Consider the following 17,752-nt stretch of genomic DNA (forward strand, 5'->3'; position numbering starts at 1 on the left):
TAAAAGTATATGATTGAAATCCTATTTATATTTATATATTTCCAGAACATAGAAATAAAGTTTCCTAAATTATTTCTTTCTGAAGTAAACATAACATTAAATATGACTCAAGAAAGATAATTTTACCTGCCAATACATTTCCAGCACTCTGTTAAGGGTGAAACAGTAGACATGATCGAAAAGAAATAAAAACCCTGATAAAAATGTCAACTATTATCTTAATGTAACATTATTCTAGACACAGCAGCCAAAACAAGTAAAAGAATTTCAAAGTATAAACATTTTCAAATAGGAGATAAAATAATCTTTATTTCTACATATGATTATATACTTGGAAAACCACAGATTATGAAAAAACTTACAAAAAAACCTCAATGAGAGGTTAGACATTTTCTTAATAAGAGAAATCAAAGACCATTACTTCTACAAATAACAATGTTTTATGATATTTAAAAATAAACTAAGACATGTATAATGCACTCTATAAAGATGCCTTAAGACATTGGGGGGGGGGAACAAAGTGGGAGCAGGTAAACCATCTTCTTACATAGAAAAGCCTAATGCCAAGTCAATCATAATCTGTAACTGAATGTGACATTTACTTTAAAAACACCAAGAGACCTACCCTACTATAGGATCTAACATTGTGTTGCTACATATTTACCTACTGATTTTAAAAATATGCTTACACAAAAACCTACACTTATGTATTTATGACAGCTTTGTTTGTAATTGCCAAAAACTACTGGAAGCACCCAAGATTTCCTTTCATAAGTGAAGGTATAAACAAAACTGTGGTATATAAAGGAATGTTATTCCAAGATAAAAATAAGTGAGTTATCAAGTGCAAAATGATATGGATGTAGTGAAATAAAAGAAGCCAGCAGAGTGGCTGTCAGAGGTACATTCTGGGAGTGAAGAAGAGTAAGATACAGGAAACAATATTTTACAGTGGTGATTCTATTTTGTATGATCCTTTATGAATATGTGATGCTATGCTCTGTCAAAACATTGAAATTTATACCATAAAATGTACTTTAATGCCTGCAAATTAAAAACTGATGAAATTATAAGATTGAGAACAAATGTTATAAAATAATCTAACTGTAGTGCAGTTGCATGAAACAACCTTGCTGAATTAGAAGAAAAACGCGATGGCCTTTAATTAACTTTGGAAATGAGTGGAGTGCATAAAACTGAAGGGCAATAAATTATACATAAATACTGGAAAAGAGATTTTTATTTCAAAATTAGACAATTCTAAAGTTCACAGAGGAAATACCAACCAAAAAAGGACAGAAATATTTAGACAAAAGAAAACTGAAGAGAAGAATGCCTGAATATTGGGACAAGGTATAAAAACTAACCTGACAAGAACAGAATGAAACTGAAACAGGACTAAGCATTTAGATCAATAGAAGAGAAAAAGATGTCCAGAGCTAGACCCAAGTATCTATGAAAATGTAATATATGGTAATTATCAGAAATACAAACATCCCTGACAAATCAAGGATACATAATCCCACAGATATATACATTCAAACATATGTACGTATATGTATATATACATATACACATTGAAACACCCAGAACAATTTAAAAGTCCATCTATAAGAAAATGTGGTGTATTTACCTATGAAATATAAAGTAATTGTAAGGAAGAATGATGAAGTTCATTTGGAGTGACTGCCAACATATATAACGAAAAACATTCAAAACTATGCACAGCATGGCATCACTATGTAAAGTGTGCATGTAAGAAGAATATATGTACAAATGCTTGCATATGTATTAAATATCTTTGGAAGGCTCACAATAATCTGGTCATATTGGCTACCACTGTAAAGGGGAATTGAACTAAAGTGAGGAGACATTTCACTAGATTTCCTTGTATCTCTTCTTTAGAACAATGGAAACATACAGTATTATTTATTGAAAAAGAAAATTAAGATCAGTGTTAAAAGAGGAGAGAGAGGAAGCAATGACGGCAGGATAAGGCAAATAAGAGGAATCACTTTTGGGAGACAACTGTCATGAGTTTCTCTTCTGTTTTTGTTTAGTTAGACTATCTTTTCATGGCAATTTGTACAGTAAGTAGCCTTGGAAAGCAGAGATAGTTTACACACCAAAGCAAAGGCCAGACCTCTTACTTCTCAAGATAAAAAGATTCAGGTTCCCTAAGCTCCGGATTCCTTTTTTGTAATGCAATTGAGTGTACCAATGTTATCTGGCCCTCTTCATATGAGCATATGGAAATAGATGCTTCTGGAAACTTTCAAAAAGGTATTCTTGCTATTGTTACTGCTGCAAGTAATATAGGTCTTGGATTCGGACTCAAGAATTTCATGCCTTCTGCTGGAATCCACACAACTAAGACAAGTTAACTTGTTAGCTTGCAAGTTGGAATAAACAGACTCCACAGCTTTTAACAAGCCTAAGTCAAAGTAATACTAGAGGGCTGTGGGTGCAGCTTCGTGATGCACCAGGTATTTGATCCCCAGCACTACCACACACACACACACACACACACACACACACACACACACAAAGTGGTGATGGTGATGGTGATGATGATGATGATGATGATGATGATGATGCAGGAGACTATAAGGCTGAAAGTCTCACATGGGTCAGAGAAGAAAATATTATAAAAAATTTAAATCCAAAAAAGGAAGTCACAGGGCCGGGGATTTAGCTCAGTGGTTCAGCCACCTGTCTCGCAAGCACAAGGTCCTGAGTTTGATCCCCAGTACCAAAAAAAAAAAAAAAAAAAAAAAGGAAGTCACAAATATTTGTGTTAATAACATAGCTACAAAATATACAAAGCCAGAAAAAAAATGCTGCAGGGCAAATATCACTAAAACAAGACTTTAAGTATGAGAAAAACTGGTAAAACTATAGTCAGAGTGTGGGTACCTTAACAAACTTCTTCCTAAATCTGTCAGACTATGTGGACCAAACATCTGTCCACATGCACAGGAAGATACAGAATACCTCAGTAATATAACCAAACGCAATTTATGTATTAGAAAAATAGAGTAGATTTTTCACTCTATAGAAAACATTATTTCTCTTACATTTGCAATTAACAGAAATCGATGATGTGCTTTATCACAAAGGCAACATCAAAGACTTTCAGAATCAGAGAAGCATGGGTGGCCTTCTGTATTGTTATGATGAAAATTACTTCCCAATGCATATCTCCTTCCCCATCAAAATCTTTGAAATTATGAAGACTTTTGAAATTATGAAGCATTTTTTCTCGTTAATCCTTGAATCAAGGAGGAAACTGTTTAGAAATCAACAACAAAAATGTCATTAAAACCTGAGGTAAATTAAAGCAATCATAAGAAAAATATTTGCCAGGTATGGTAGTGCACAGTTATAATTCCAGAACTCTGAGAAGCTGAGGCAGGAAGACTAAGTTTGAGCCCAGCCTGGACAATTTGGGGAGACTCAAAAAAATTTTTTTTAATTAAATTTTATTAAAATTAAAGACTAGGGGCCAGGGATTTAGCTCAGTGGTTCCACCATCTGCCTCGAAAACGCAAGGACCAGAGTTCAATCCCTGGTACCAAAAAAAAAAAAAAAATTAAAGACTAAAAGAAAATAAATTAGTTTTATTTGGTACTTACTAATTTTAGCTTTAGAACTTTAACGTTTCTTCTTTGAAAGTAGCAATTAATTATTTTAGCTAGCCTAAAACATATAAGCCTAAAATGACATATAAGCCTAAAATGAACGAAGCAATAAAACCAAAATATTTAAAAGATTGAAATTGTAAGAAAATGTTACATACAGTACTAGAGACAGTAATTAGGAAATTTACAAGGAAAAGATTACCTTCTAGTGAAACAAATTGTGGAAATAGTAGAATATGAATACACTAATGAAAGACTGTCAAAATCTTTTTTAAAGTATAGGTGGTTCTAAAATTGCTTTGTATCTGCTAGAAAAGAATAAAACTCCCTGAATTACTCAAATTATTCCAGAGAAAAGATAGAAGCTTTTCAATTCATTTATTTGCATTTCCTTTATGCATATCCTTGGTAGTGACGTTTTAAAAAAATAATAACCATGTTAAAGAGTTAAAAATCCAGCAACATTAGAAATCAACTCAATTAGAACATTTGAAAAACCTATCAATATACTTTATCAACAAATAAGGAAAAAGTATTTAATAAAATTGTTTTTTACTGGGAAAGAGAAAAAATGACATACACAATAAAGATGATTTAATAAAATTCAAATCAAGCATCCATTAAATAGGGCAACACTAAACATACAGTAATAATAAGACAGACATGCCCAATGCATTCAACTACCAGCAGTAAATCAGAGACAAAATGTGTGCACAAAAGCACTTGAAAACACTATCTTCACTGCAGATGACATTAAGAAAATCCAAGCACTCACCTAAAACCAATACCATCTCTTTATACCAGAAAAATCAGTTTAAAGTTCACATGACAAAAACAACTGCCATTCTCAACAATACTAGAAATAGATTTAATTTAACAGTGAAGACAGAATTTCTATGAATCCAAACAAATAATAGAGACAAACCATGTTCCTTAACAGGAAGGGTAAAACACATAGGGTCCAGGTTAGCCTGGTTAATGAGTAACAAAACGTACTTTATATTCACGTATGTGTACTTACAGAGTATATAAGAAAAAAAAATCTGAAATTAATTTAAGACTTTGTGAACAGGAGTCGCCACTATAAGAATTCCACATATAGAGTTCGATCCCCAGTACCAAAAAAAAAAAAAGAGTTCCACAAAATAAACCCCCAAAAAGTTAACTCACATCTTCCTCCTAAAACCTGTGGAAAAGAACATTATCTTAGTTTCTGGGGTTTACAACAGCAATTCTCATTCCCCTAAATCCTTTTGATCTACTTGTGATACTGATGATAAACCAGGTGTGTGTGGTTCAAATTATACATATACTACACACACAATGTTTTAGTACATCTTTTTTTTTTTTAATGTTTTAGTATATCTTGAGACTACTTAAAATCAGAGAGACCATACACTGTGCATTAGAATTATGTGGCAGAAAATTATTTTGTAGCCTGATGTGGTGGTACATTCATTTAATTCCAGCACTTGGGAGGCTGAGGCAGTAGAACTGCTGTGAGATCAAGGCCAGCTTGGGATACACAGTGAATTCAAAGCCAACCTCCTGGACTACATGGAGAGAACCTGTTTCAAAAAATCAAAACTTGGAAACAGCACAAATACCCATCAACTGGTGACTGGATAAAGAAGATGTGGTTTTTTAAATAAAATGGAGTACTACTCAGCCATAAAGAATGAGAAACTAGAGACATTTATAGCTAAATGGATGCACATTGAGGCAATACTCTTAAGTGAAATAAATAGGACACACATGTGTAAATACCGAATAGTTTCTCTGGTGTGAGAAACTCAAAGTGTAAATAAGGATCAAAATGTATAACAGATAATATGAAATAGGAAGATACAGCCCAAAAGGGAAGGGGAAATAGGAGGGATGGGGAAGGGAAAGGAATAAATATGAGAAAAGGAAGAAACAAAGTCTTTGTAAATAGGGAGGGGTGGAGGGGTTGAGGGGAGAGCAGGGGAATGGGGAAAAAAATAAGAACCAAGATATATCACGTAAAGATACAAATTCCCAATGATGAATGCCATCATATTGTATACCTAAAATGTACCAATAAACTTAATAATAAAAAAAAAGAAAGAAAGAAAAGAAAATTATTTTTACAAAATTCTTTTGTTCAGGTTGGCCTTGAACTCATTCATTATGTAGCCCAGGCTGGCCTTGAACTCATTCATTATGTAGCCCAGGGTGGCCTTGAACCTGTGGTAAACCTCCTGCCTCAGCCTCCCAAATACAGGGATTATACAGGCATGTGCCACCACACCTGGCTTGAAAATTCTAGAAATGAAAAAACATTCAACAAAATGTATGGTTTGCCTCTCAGGACTAAGCATCAAAGTTAAGCTTTTTAAAACTTTTCTGTATAGAAAACATTATTCATTCATTTTTATCAGTATAGACTAGATGTACAGTGTTTATTTTATATTTTATGTTATAATCCAATACCATGCTATATTAATTCTGTTGCTCAATTTCAGCTTTAGCCATTGGGAATTCTTTCAAGGTTGGTTCCTGTGTCTTTTTGATATGACCTCATCCTTTGGGTTTTTGAGCATTTCCTTTTCAGACACTACATTGTGCTTAAGGCTTATCTTGATTTTCCATGCTCTACTCCTAGAATCAATAAACCATTTTTCAAAGAAGCCTATTTACTTTTACCAGAGAATGGTATTTAGGTTCAATCCTGGTACCAAAAAAAAAGAAAAAAGAAAAAAAAAAGAGAGAATGGTATTTAGAAACAAAATCTAGGTGGCTAGGTGACAAGTGTCAAAAGATTTTTCAGTTATATAGAGATCCTTTATAAAAAAAAAATTACAAGGAATTGAGAGGAATGCTAATAAATAGAGTTTTAAAGGACAACGATAAAAGAAGACACAAGGAACAATGATCTAGAAGGTGCTGAAAACCAGGAAGTTTGGAAGTCCAAGATCAATCTACTAGAAAATGAAAAATCATAAATGTATTATGAATATTTAGATGGCAAAGGAATATTATCTAGAATATTTTTATTACTATTATGTTACCTTAAAACATTTAAAATTTTAAAACAGCAACCACTGTGTTAATACTGACCTCCCTGAAAACAAATACTGTATTGTATGGCTGGGAAGACTTGTCTCCAGGCCACCTCTGAAGCAAAACCTACCTACGCATTGGTATGGATTATCATGACAAAGGTGACTTGGGGGGTTCACTTTTTAAAGTTTTGTACAAATAATAGTCACTGGAAAAATATTCACAACCCATTTCTTTAGCGATCCCCTCTTAAAATCATTTTTGAGCTCAATAACATATTCAATGATTGATCCTTTAGAAAAACTGTACTATTCTCTTTTGGAAAACTAAAACTCACATTTCATAATTTTCACATTTTGCAAAGATCACATCCCTGGTATAATGTTCAGAGCAGCTAGGTAGTCTCACAATCTCTTTACACCTTTTTGAGTCACTCTACTGCCAACTCCAGATCATTTCCAGGAGTCACTAAACCCAGCTCTCCCTTTCTTTATAATGTCTCTCCCCCAACCTGCCCCCCCACTACATCACCTAACCCTTGCAGAGTACTAAACCAATGTAAACAACTGTACCATTCTCTAAACTGGTCTTTAACCTTCCAAATTCCAAACCAATTTTAAAAGAATTTCATTACACGGCCTTAATTTATCTTTTTATCTTAATTTATCTATTTATCTTTTCACCTTGGATTCTCTTTTATCATTTCTCCTTACTGCCAACTATTCTTACCTAGTTATTCCTAAATAGCGACCCCTTTCCCTCCAAATCTTCATCTTTTCAAGAAGTAAAAACACCTAAATATTAATGTATCTTTTACTATATATACCTATATATAATTTGGCAAAAAGGTAAAATTGTTCACAGATGGGGGCTAAATCTTAGCTTTGCTCAACAGAGGAAATACAAAAATGAGATAAATTTGGAAATATATTTCTATTAGAATTCCTTTAAAAGGCATCTGTTAACATCACATCTTAATCAAAATAATAATTGTGGGCAAGGGGAGAAAACTTGCTTTGGAGACCATTATGCTCTTTACTTTGTCCCTTGCATTGTTTTGTTTCTCCTAATTTTTTTCTTAAACCCAAATGAGATTTCTTGGAATTGAAATGAATTTTTAAAAAAAGAAAGAAAGAAAAAGGAAAAAAAGAAGAACATCCAAAAAGGCGAAGTTTATAAAAAGATATATGAGATAAGACAAATTAAGTCATTAAATGAAATCAGAAATGCAATCTGAAATCTACTTCATGGCTTCAAGATCTGTGAGGACCCATAATCCACCCTCTGATCCCGACAACTCTCGCCACTGGCACCAAGCTCTTGGGATTGTCTAACCAAAAGCTCTACATTCCCAGTCTGTTTTTAAATTTTATTTTGACACAAGGTGTAAGTTTCCTAAACTGGACTTTTAACTTCCAATCCTCTTGCCTCAGACTCCCAAGTAGCTGAGATTATGGACATGCACCACCATACCCAACTTGAACTAAGTTCTTTTCATTTCTTTTCTATGCCTCTTTTATAACAAGCCATAAAGAACATATTTCAAAACACATTTATTGATGTAGCCAGCTTTTTATAAAGGTTAACTTCTTCTAGAATTCCAGTATATCTATCACTTATCAAATTGAAACTACAGATTTCAAATGTATAGGCCACCATGTTGCTTATAAAAAGTAGGAATATTATTTTCCCCACTAAATGGCAGCTTTAAATCATCACATTATAGGGCTGGGGATTTAGCTCAGTGGCACCTGCCTCGCAAGCACAGGGTTCTGAGTTTGATCCCTGGTACCAAAAACAAAATAAATCATCACATTATATGATAGCACAAAATGGCATACCATCCCCTACTCCTTCGTTATAGAACTATATGGACTTCCAACTGTGATTAAATAATTGTAAGAATATCAAAAAAGAACTTTAGATGTTAGTGTGTTAAACAACAGGGCATTTACTCTATGTGTAGGTCTCAAAGTCAAAGGCAGTATTTCTGAACAATAACAGTCTGTCTTACTTAGCACTACCCATGAAGAACTATGCACAATTTGTTTGATTCTCAAAATAACTCTATGAAAACTGGTACCATTTCAAATATTATTTTTTTATAGGTGAGAGTCTAAGATGAAATTATCATAGCTATTAAATGATAGAATTGGGAACTGAACTAAGAAAGCTGAATTTAAAGTTTGTACTTGTACAAAGTACTACTACACCTTACAATATTTTAAACCCAAACTGGTACTATATTGCTTTTGGGCAGTTATATGTTTACAGAAGGGCAGTAAAACTGAATTTAAAATGGGATTACAATTTTGGTAACTACACTGCTAAATTTCAAATTATTCCAAAAAATCAAGACGCATTTTAGAAATGCTAATACAAATGGAACAAGGTAAAATTTTATTTTTCAGGCTATTTTAGCATTCTTCGCTTTTTGCTCAGTATCTAATTTATGGTGCCTCTATGTATGAATTTACTGTGCTATTTCAATCTGAGAATTCCAAATTTTAGGAATTGTAAAAGGTTTCCTGTCATTTCCCTTAAAATACTGTCCCTCTCAATTCCATCTCTTTTATCAGACATATATTATATATATGATGAATGTTCTCATTTCAGGCTGTACGCCATATACCTTTCACATTTTCTATTACTCATTGTCTGTTATACTCTATATAATAAATTCCTCAGATCTATATAATTTACTACTTCTCCTTGCCGTTTAATCTGCTGCTAAACCTCCTCAGTGAGTTTTCAATGATTCATGTTTAAAGAGTTGAATTTGAATCTTTTTCAAATTTCTGTATTGTTTATTCAATCTTATTTTTTTCCCTTGTTTCCTAGTCATCCTTTTAAAATTTTAATGATTTGAAAAATAAACATTTACCATCATTTTAAAATTCTTGAGGGCAGTAATTCTAATCATACATGCTGACTCTCATTCCTTTTACATGTATTTTTCAACACAAGTTTACCTTTAATGGAGACTGTATTTTTCTATAGGAATTCTATGTGGATTTTGTTTTTGTTTTTACCAAACTCTTTTGGGATATTACCTATCTTGAGATTTCTATAATACAGAATTAGGAATTTGACACTTTCCATTGCCTTTAATTTTACTCTACGGACAAAAATCAATTTATAATGTAGAGAACAACTTCACTTCAGTGCTGCTTTATAAAGTAATGCTTCTGAAGTCATTTAAAACCACAATTAGGGATCCACATCTAATTTAAAACTCAACCACAGAAACCACCAATTCAAATAAATGAAGAGATATCAAATCATATTAACAGAAATTTTCCACAGAAGACAAAGTTCACAATGCTCAGGCAATCATAACGACCTTTCTTCAAAATTCTACTTGGTGGTTGTCAATGTTTTGTTTTTGTTCTATGGGGCTACAGATCCAATCCTGGGCCTTGGACATGCTAACCAAAAGCTCTACCACTGCATTAACTATCCTGGTTGTATTTATTTGTTTAAACTTCAATGTGTAAGAGACACGCCAATTTCAAAAAGTATCCTCATCTCAGAAAGATTACAATATGTGTGTGAGAGAGAAATCTTTAAACCAAGAAAATGCAATATGTAAGGCATAAAGCAAGTTTACATCTTAAAATGGAACTTCAAATACCTAGGGGGCCAGACTGTATCTACAAAGGGGGAAAACATATTCATGCAAGTATGCTAATGGGAATTCAGATCATTAGAAGGCTGCACATACACACTAGAATTAAGGTGCTGGCTACTGGATGCAATCAGAAGATGCTCACCACCTGATACAACTTATATTTGAAACACTGGAAGTCCTTAAGAAGTCTCCAATGGACAATACAGAAGTTTGGGCTCTTTCCTTCACTTTCATTGAAGAACAAGTTGTCTTTCAATCAAGTATGTTTACTTTCACAGTTAATAGTCACATCTTGCTCTGTGCATAGAGCTGGTATACTTCTGATGATGCTGAACAGCTGCTTTGCTTTGATTTACTATATAAGTTTATATTCATGCTTAGAAGACAACTATTATTTATTATTCCAAGTTGAACCACCTACAGGTGCACATGGTACATACACAATAACAAGTACAAATAAATGTAAAATTTCTTAAACATAAAACTCCTTTTAATCAAAGAATTCTAAATTAAAACCAACTTTGTATGATATAATAAAATAGACTCATCCAATGTATTCTGAAGGCTGATAAAACTGAGACTAAAAATTTACTAGTAATATTTCTTTTTTTTGGTTTATTTTGAGACATTTTTGAAGATGGCAAACAAGGAAATGAAGACAGGCTCTGAACTTACAAAAGTTGCATTCAGTACACAATGTGTACAAGAAATTACTAGGTCTGTAAATTAAACAAACACATGAAAGAGAAGGAAAATATATGAAATAGGCAGTCCCTGACTTAAGGGCAATCTTTATTGGGAAAAACCATGTGGCATTCTAAATTTTTTCCACCTTGTCAAAATACTATCTGCAAAAGACAACACTAAACACTACATTACCCACAGCATCTGGGATCCATTTCCTGCCATGATTGCCTCAGCCTCCTGTAGAATCTCTGCTCAGCCACCTGCCAACTAGCAGGGCAAATTTGGGGGGGGGGTACTAGAATTTGAGTGTTCAGACATATTATTTATTTTGAAAATAAAACTGTTGTGAGCTAATTTGAAAACCAAGTCAACATTTAAAGTATTATCTCTGTGAGAATGAATGTGAAACTCTACATCACCAACTTATATAAAAATTTCTAGAGCTCACTCTATTGGGGACTTTGCCTGCAAATATATCCAGCTTAAAAATAAGCCCAACTGAATCCCGGCGCCCAGGAGGAGGCTCCCTGGCCGTCATTCCACCACTCCCAGGGCAGAGGAGGTGAGCCATGCCAGTGCCCGCAGCACCCCCGTGGAAATGAGAAGACACATAAACAAGCCTCAAACACAGACTTCCAGATCACCTACAGCAACCCTAAAAGGAAACGAGACGGAACACTCTGATACTCAACCACCTGGACTCCCTGAACTGGCAACAAAAGAGGATCTGGAAAAAATGAAATAAGAAATAATTTCTCAGATAACAACAGAGATTGTGCCCATAGTGTAAGACATGATTAATAAATCTAGAGAGGACAAAGATAAAAAAAAGAGGAGCTGAGGAACATGATGGAATCCCAATATAGGAAACAAATGGAATCCATAAAACACATAAAAACAGATTTCCAGGAGATTAAAAACTCCACTGAAAGTCTACACAGCAGAATGACCCAATGTGAGGACAGAATTTCAGATATAGAAGATAAGATTGCAATTAGTGACCAGGAAAAGAAAAATTGCTTTAAAATTGTAAGGGAACACGAGAAATCAATCTAGCAGCTGCTAGATAATGCAAAGAGGAATAACATAAGACTGATTGAAGTCAAGGAGGAAACAGGAGAGAGTGCAGATGACATAAAAAGGCTGTTCACAGAAGTGATGGCAGAAAACTTCCCAAGGAGGGGAAAAGAACCTGACATACAGATAAGTGAGGCATATAGGACTCCAACTAGCCTTGATCAAAAAAAAGTCTACACATAGGAATATAATTGTTAGGATTCCAGAAACCCAACAGAACAAAATTCTACAAGCAGTGAGAGAAAAGAAATCACATACAAAGGAAAGCCCATCAGAATCACAGCAGACTTCTCAATACAAACCCTCAAGGCAAGAAGAGCTTGGAGTGACATATTCCAAGCCCTGAAAGAAAACAGCCTCCAACCCAGATTGATGTACCCTGCAAAACTATCTTTCAAAATTGATGGAGAAATAAGATACTTTCATGATAAAGAGCACCTTAGGAACTTCATGAATACAAAACGAGCACTCCAAAAAATTTTAGATAATATCCTAGGAAAAGACAATGAGGATCACAACTCAAGGAAGCCCAGCAGAATGAATCCAATGAGTGTGACAAATTAAACACAATGGAGGAGAATCCAACAAAAAGAAAAAGTCATGACAAGGCTTTTAAAACTTTTAACTTCATCTCCCTAATGAGTGTATAATTCAATCTTATTATTGTACTGATTAGTATTTTTCTGATTCTGATGTACACCTTTCCTTGTGTTGTACTGGCTATTTATTATCTTCTTGTGTCTACTTTTTAATTGGTTGTCTATTAATAAGCTGTAAGAGTTCTTTATATATTCTGATCATAGGTTATATGCATTGTAAATATGGTCTGTTTAAGCACTACTCTTCATTTTAACAATGTCATTTAAAGTTCTAAATTTTGATGGAATCTCATTTATCAATTTTTTTCTTTTATACATCATGTTTTTTGTATCCTAGGTAGTTCTTGCCTACCATAAATTCATAAACATTTTCCCTTATAATTTCTACTTAAAGTTTTATACTTTTAGGCTTTTATATTTAGGTTCATAAATCCTTTCAAGTTATTTTTATGTATGGAAATAAAGGGTTGGGGTTAATTTTTTATACAAGGATACCAGGTGTTCTAGTGCCATTTGCTGAAAACACTATCTTATCCTCTGCTCTTGAATTGAGTTTATCATCTATAAAATGTTAATGTTAAACAATCTTTCAAAACTCAGTGGACCATAGATGTGTGGTTCTATTTCTAGATTCTCTGTTTTATTCCAATGATCTACATGTCTTTCCTCATACCAACACTGCCTTGATTACTGTAGCTTTACAGGAAGTCTTAAAATTAGGCACTAATTGTCTTCCAACACTGTTTTTTTTTTTCTTTTTACTTTTCTAGGTCCTTTGTACTCTTACATAACGTTTAAATTTCAATATCCAATTCTTCATTTATAGCAAGTATACACAGACCTGAATTTTTATATATACCTTGTGTTTTCTAATCCTGCTAAATTCTAATACAAGTTCTAGGGGCTCCTAGGGATTTCTTAGTATTTTCTCTGTAGATGATCATTTCATCTACATATAAAGATTTTACTTCTACCTTGCCAATCCTATCCTAATTGTGTCATTTTATTCCCAGACTATTTTGGTTTGGGCTTATGTTTCAAAATTTAATGGACAGATGAAGAGCAGGCATATCCGCCCTTGTTCCCCACTTTAGGGAGAAAGCATTGTATCTTCTCCATTCATATAAAGCATTTTTGCTGGAAGTATGGAGTACATGTCTTTAATCTGTTGAGAAGGTTCTGTTCTACTTCTAGTGTCCTGATAGCTTTTTCCATGAACAGCTGCAGAATTTAGTCCAATACTTTTTCTGCAACTACTGACAGGTTCATATGGCTTTTTCTTTTCCTTTGTTAAAATGATGACTTATGGGTGTGGATCTTCCAATGCTGAACCAACACTGCCATCCCTATAATAAAACCACTTTCTACATACTGCCAGATTTGACTTCTAATAGTTTGTTTTGTTAAACAAATTTCTATCTATGTTCATACTTTTTTTCTTCTATTATCTTTATCCAGTTTTAGGATTAGTACAATGTTGATTTCCTAAAATGAGGGGAGAAGTGTTCCTTCTTTTTTCTGCTTTAAATGTTTGATATAATTTATCAGTTAAAATGTATATGAGCCTATTGTCATATAGGTAGGTTTTCAAGCTAGGAATATACTTTCTTCAATAGGTGCTATTTAAATTTTATATTTCCTCCAGAGTTAGTTTCATTAATTTGTCTTCCAAGGTACTCCTTAGAAGTTGTCAAATTTATTTCAAAAGATTTTTGTAATATGCTTTCTATATCCTTTTAAATTCTGTAAAATCTGTGGTAATGTCTCCTAGATCTTGATATTGCAATTTTAAAAATGTATAATTGATATTGTGTAATAGGAAGAAAAGGTCTAAAGAAGCAGGAGAAGTGGGAGGGGTCGGGCAGGGAAAGGAAAGAAGGGAAAAGAAAAAATATGAGAAAAGAAAAAAAATGGAAACAAAGTCTTTGCAAATAGGGAAGGGTGGAGGGGGTGAAGGGAGGGCAGGGGAAGGGGAAAAGAAAAATAAGAACCAAGATACTCATACTCATGTAATGGTACAAGATCCCAATGATGAATGTAACTGTATTTTACACCTAAAATGTACCAATAAACTTAATGGAAAAAAAAAAAAGCCCAACTATTCTTGCTAGTTGTGAATGTTTATCGACAATCAAATTAACATATACTTTCCAAGGAAATTTCAACACTTCAAATCTAGCTACTTGAGGAAAGGCAACAAAAGTTTTAAGTTAATAAGATGAAAAAAATTTCTTGTTTGAGCATTAACACAATTCTGAGGTTCAATCTATGTGACTGGAAATCAGTACTAAGGAAACTAAAGAGTACAGATGACTAAAAAGAATGAGTTTCAGAGATTATCTAACTCACCTCATGCTTTGCTTAGGCATTAAAGAGGTCAGTTTTCATACAGGTTCATCATCAATATGATGTGACAATGTGAAGGCTCTGCCTTTAAACAAGGGAGTTTTAGAATTCCCCTAGCCTAGTAACAGTAGACACATAACTAATTTTTCTGTGCCTTACAAATCAGTCCATTTAAACTCCTTTCTTAAGGGCTAGTTTTAAAACTTAAAAAACTACTATATAGATTTTTTTTAAAATGAAGAGGATATTAAGATATTTTGCTTCAGCCGGCCTTGTGATGCATGCCTGTAATTCCAGTACTTGGGAGGCTGAGGCAGGAGGATCTCTGTGAGTTTGAGGCCAGCGTGAGCTACAAAGTGAGTTCAAGACCAGTGTGAACTACATAATGAGACTCTGTCTCAAAAAACCAAAAAAGCCAGGGATTTAGCTCAGTGGCGCCATGCCTGCCTCACAAGCACAAGGTCCTAAGTTTGATCCCTGGTACCAGAAAGAAAAAAAAAAGGTATTTTGCTTCTTGCTGTGAATGTTTAAAGATAGTTAATATACACTTTAAAATATTAAGAGATTCAGACCTAGCTACTTTAAGAATGGCTAAATAGTCACATTACTTGTTATATGAAGTTTACTAATTTTGGAAACAGAACACTATTGAGTATTTAAAACCTAAATCTTGAGCTGGGGATCTAGCTCAGTGGTTCTGCCGCCTGCCCCACAAGCACAAGGACCCCAGTTCAATCCCCAGTACCAAATAAATAAATAAATAAAACCTAAACCTTTGGTTTACAATATCCCCAAACAAAAGGTTATAGGGTTTATTTTCTTAGATACCAAACAAGTAATCTAGTAGAAAAATGTAATGGTTTGAATACAAATCATGAAATTAAAAACTGTCATGTATCATAACTGTATTCTAGAAGACTGTATTCTAGATTATATAAAAGTAAATTTGCAGAATACTAAAATTGTGTGCAAAGATATTATTGTGCTTTTATCTTAGAAACTTAAGATTTAAGGATATTTATTTTAAAGACACCTGTAGCAGACATCTATGGAGTACAGTAAGGAGTTAATAGAGGAAGTATGGAAAACAAGCCCAATGCCTCAAATTTTGGGTCTGAATGAGAACTTAAGTAACTAAACTTCAACTACATTATAGAAAGTAGCCAATTCAATTTCATAAGGCAAAAAAGTTACGATATAACAAACAAGTACATTTACTATTCAAAATAATTGCTAACACAATGGGAGGAGGTTGCCTAAATCAGTTTGGAAAAGACTGTCCAAAGTAAATGCTCCTTTCAATGTTAAATTGTATTCCTCCCAACATTTTTGTTATCTGAGAAATCTCTGATTAACAAAGTGCTACTACATTTTTCATATAAGATTTAACAAATAATTCTTAGCTCAGAGAAGTCAGTGACTACTAGGTGAGCTGTAGGCTCTACCATGTTTTTTTTCATAATTACAGCCCTAGTTCCTAACATAGTACCTAATACATTAACAGATGCTCAAAAAACACTTTTTAAAATTCAGCCAATCTTTTAATTGGCTTTACTGTTTATGGTACTCTTTCTATTCAATATATATCAAACTAAATTTAACATCTAAAAATCTTTAATTTTTCTTAAATTTGGTTTTTCTCTTTTTATTAGTATATGTTCTGATGCATAATACATTCATTGTAGGAAACTGATACACATCATCTCTTAATTCCTTTTAGCTCCTGTTTCTATTTATAAACTTTTGGGGGAAAAAAACCTTTCACTCTTCCTTTATTTTATTCCATTTATTTGTCATTATTTGGGGTTTTTTGTCCAATTTTATTCCAAAGCATGCCAGGGTACACTGAAAATATCTCTTAGCCCTAAATATCTAGAAATGTTTGTCAGGAAAGAACAGCATAGCCCAAAGCTCTAGACCTAACCAAACTCACAGTTAGCCCCACAGCTCACAGAATAAAATTTTTATTTGTCTGTGGGGAGAAAGACAGACAGACACGCATGGGATGCATGGAATTTTGGTATCTCTTTCACATCTTTCTTTTCCTCTATCAGCCTTCTATTTATTCTATTTATTGAATAAACTTTTGTTTTCTATTCCTAAATATTTGTCTTTCATTTATTATACTCTTAAGTAAGAACAAACAAAAAAAAGGTATGATTTCAACCATGCATGCTAACTTCTGAAAATGAGTAACTATAAACAATACTTTTTTGATAGGCCTGATCTAAAATATTTTATTTCAATGTAACAATTCTCAAAGTGTGGTCCAAATAATCTCCTGGTGTACAGAAGTGAGGAAATCTTTGAGAGCCTCTTAATTTAACAAGGCAAAAAAATTTTTTATAATTATACCAAGCCATCATTTGCCTTTTCCATTCCCATCCTCTGCAGTGTAAGAGTAAGGTTTGCCAGGGGATATGCGACATGCCAACTCACAACAACCTGAATGCAGAAAAGATGGGAGCATTGTCTGCCACTGAGCCAGATATTTAAGAATTTGCAAAAATATGACAATGCCACTCTCATCAGTAAGTACTACTTGTTTTAGAAAATGATCCTATTTTTCACTTAAAAATTTGTCAATATAATGACATTATGTTTAAATTGAGTAAAAATTTCTGTATTCATTTCTAATAATAAATATAATAGATTTAATCTAATAAACAAAAACTCTTTGAACTTCTCAATGTATTTTAAAAAGTGTTTTTAAATGGTCCTGAGACCAGAGTTTGAGAATGACTGCT

The 17,752-nt window shown here is 33.3% G+C and overlaps 1 protein-coding gene across 4 annotated transcripts in view; it reads right to left on the reverse strand.

Moving 5' to 3' along the window:
• Znrf2 (zinc and ring finger 2) overlaps positions 1 to 17,752 on the reverse strand; it is a 148,224-nt gene that overhangs the window by 85,062 nt on the left and 45,410 nt on the right. The window lies entirely within an intron of this gene.

The sequence above is a fragment of the Heterocephalus glaber genome, unplaced genomic scaffold, assembly GCF_053883595.1.
Source record: "Heterocephalus glaber isolate CG9 unplaced genomic scaffold, H.glaber_assembly_v1.0 deba00000676, whole genome shotgun sequence".
Classification (NCBI taxonomy): domain Eukaryota; kingdom Metazoa; phylum Chordata; class Mammalia; order Rodentia; family Bathyergidae; genus Heterocephalus; species Heterocephalus glaber.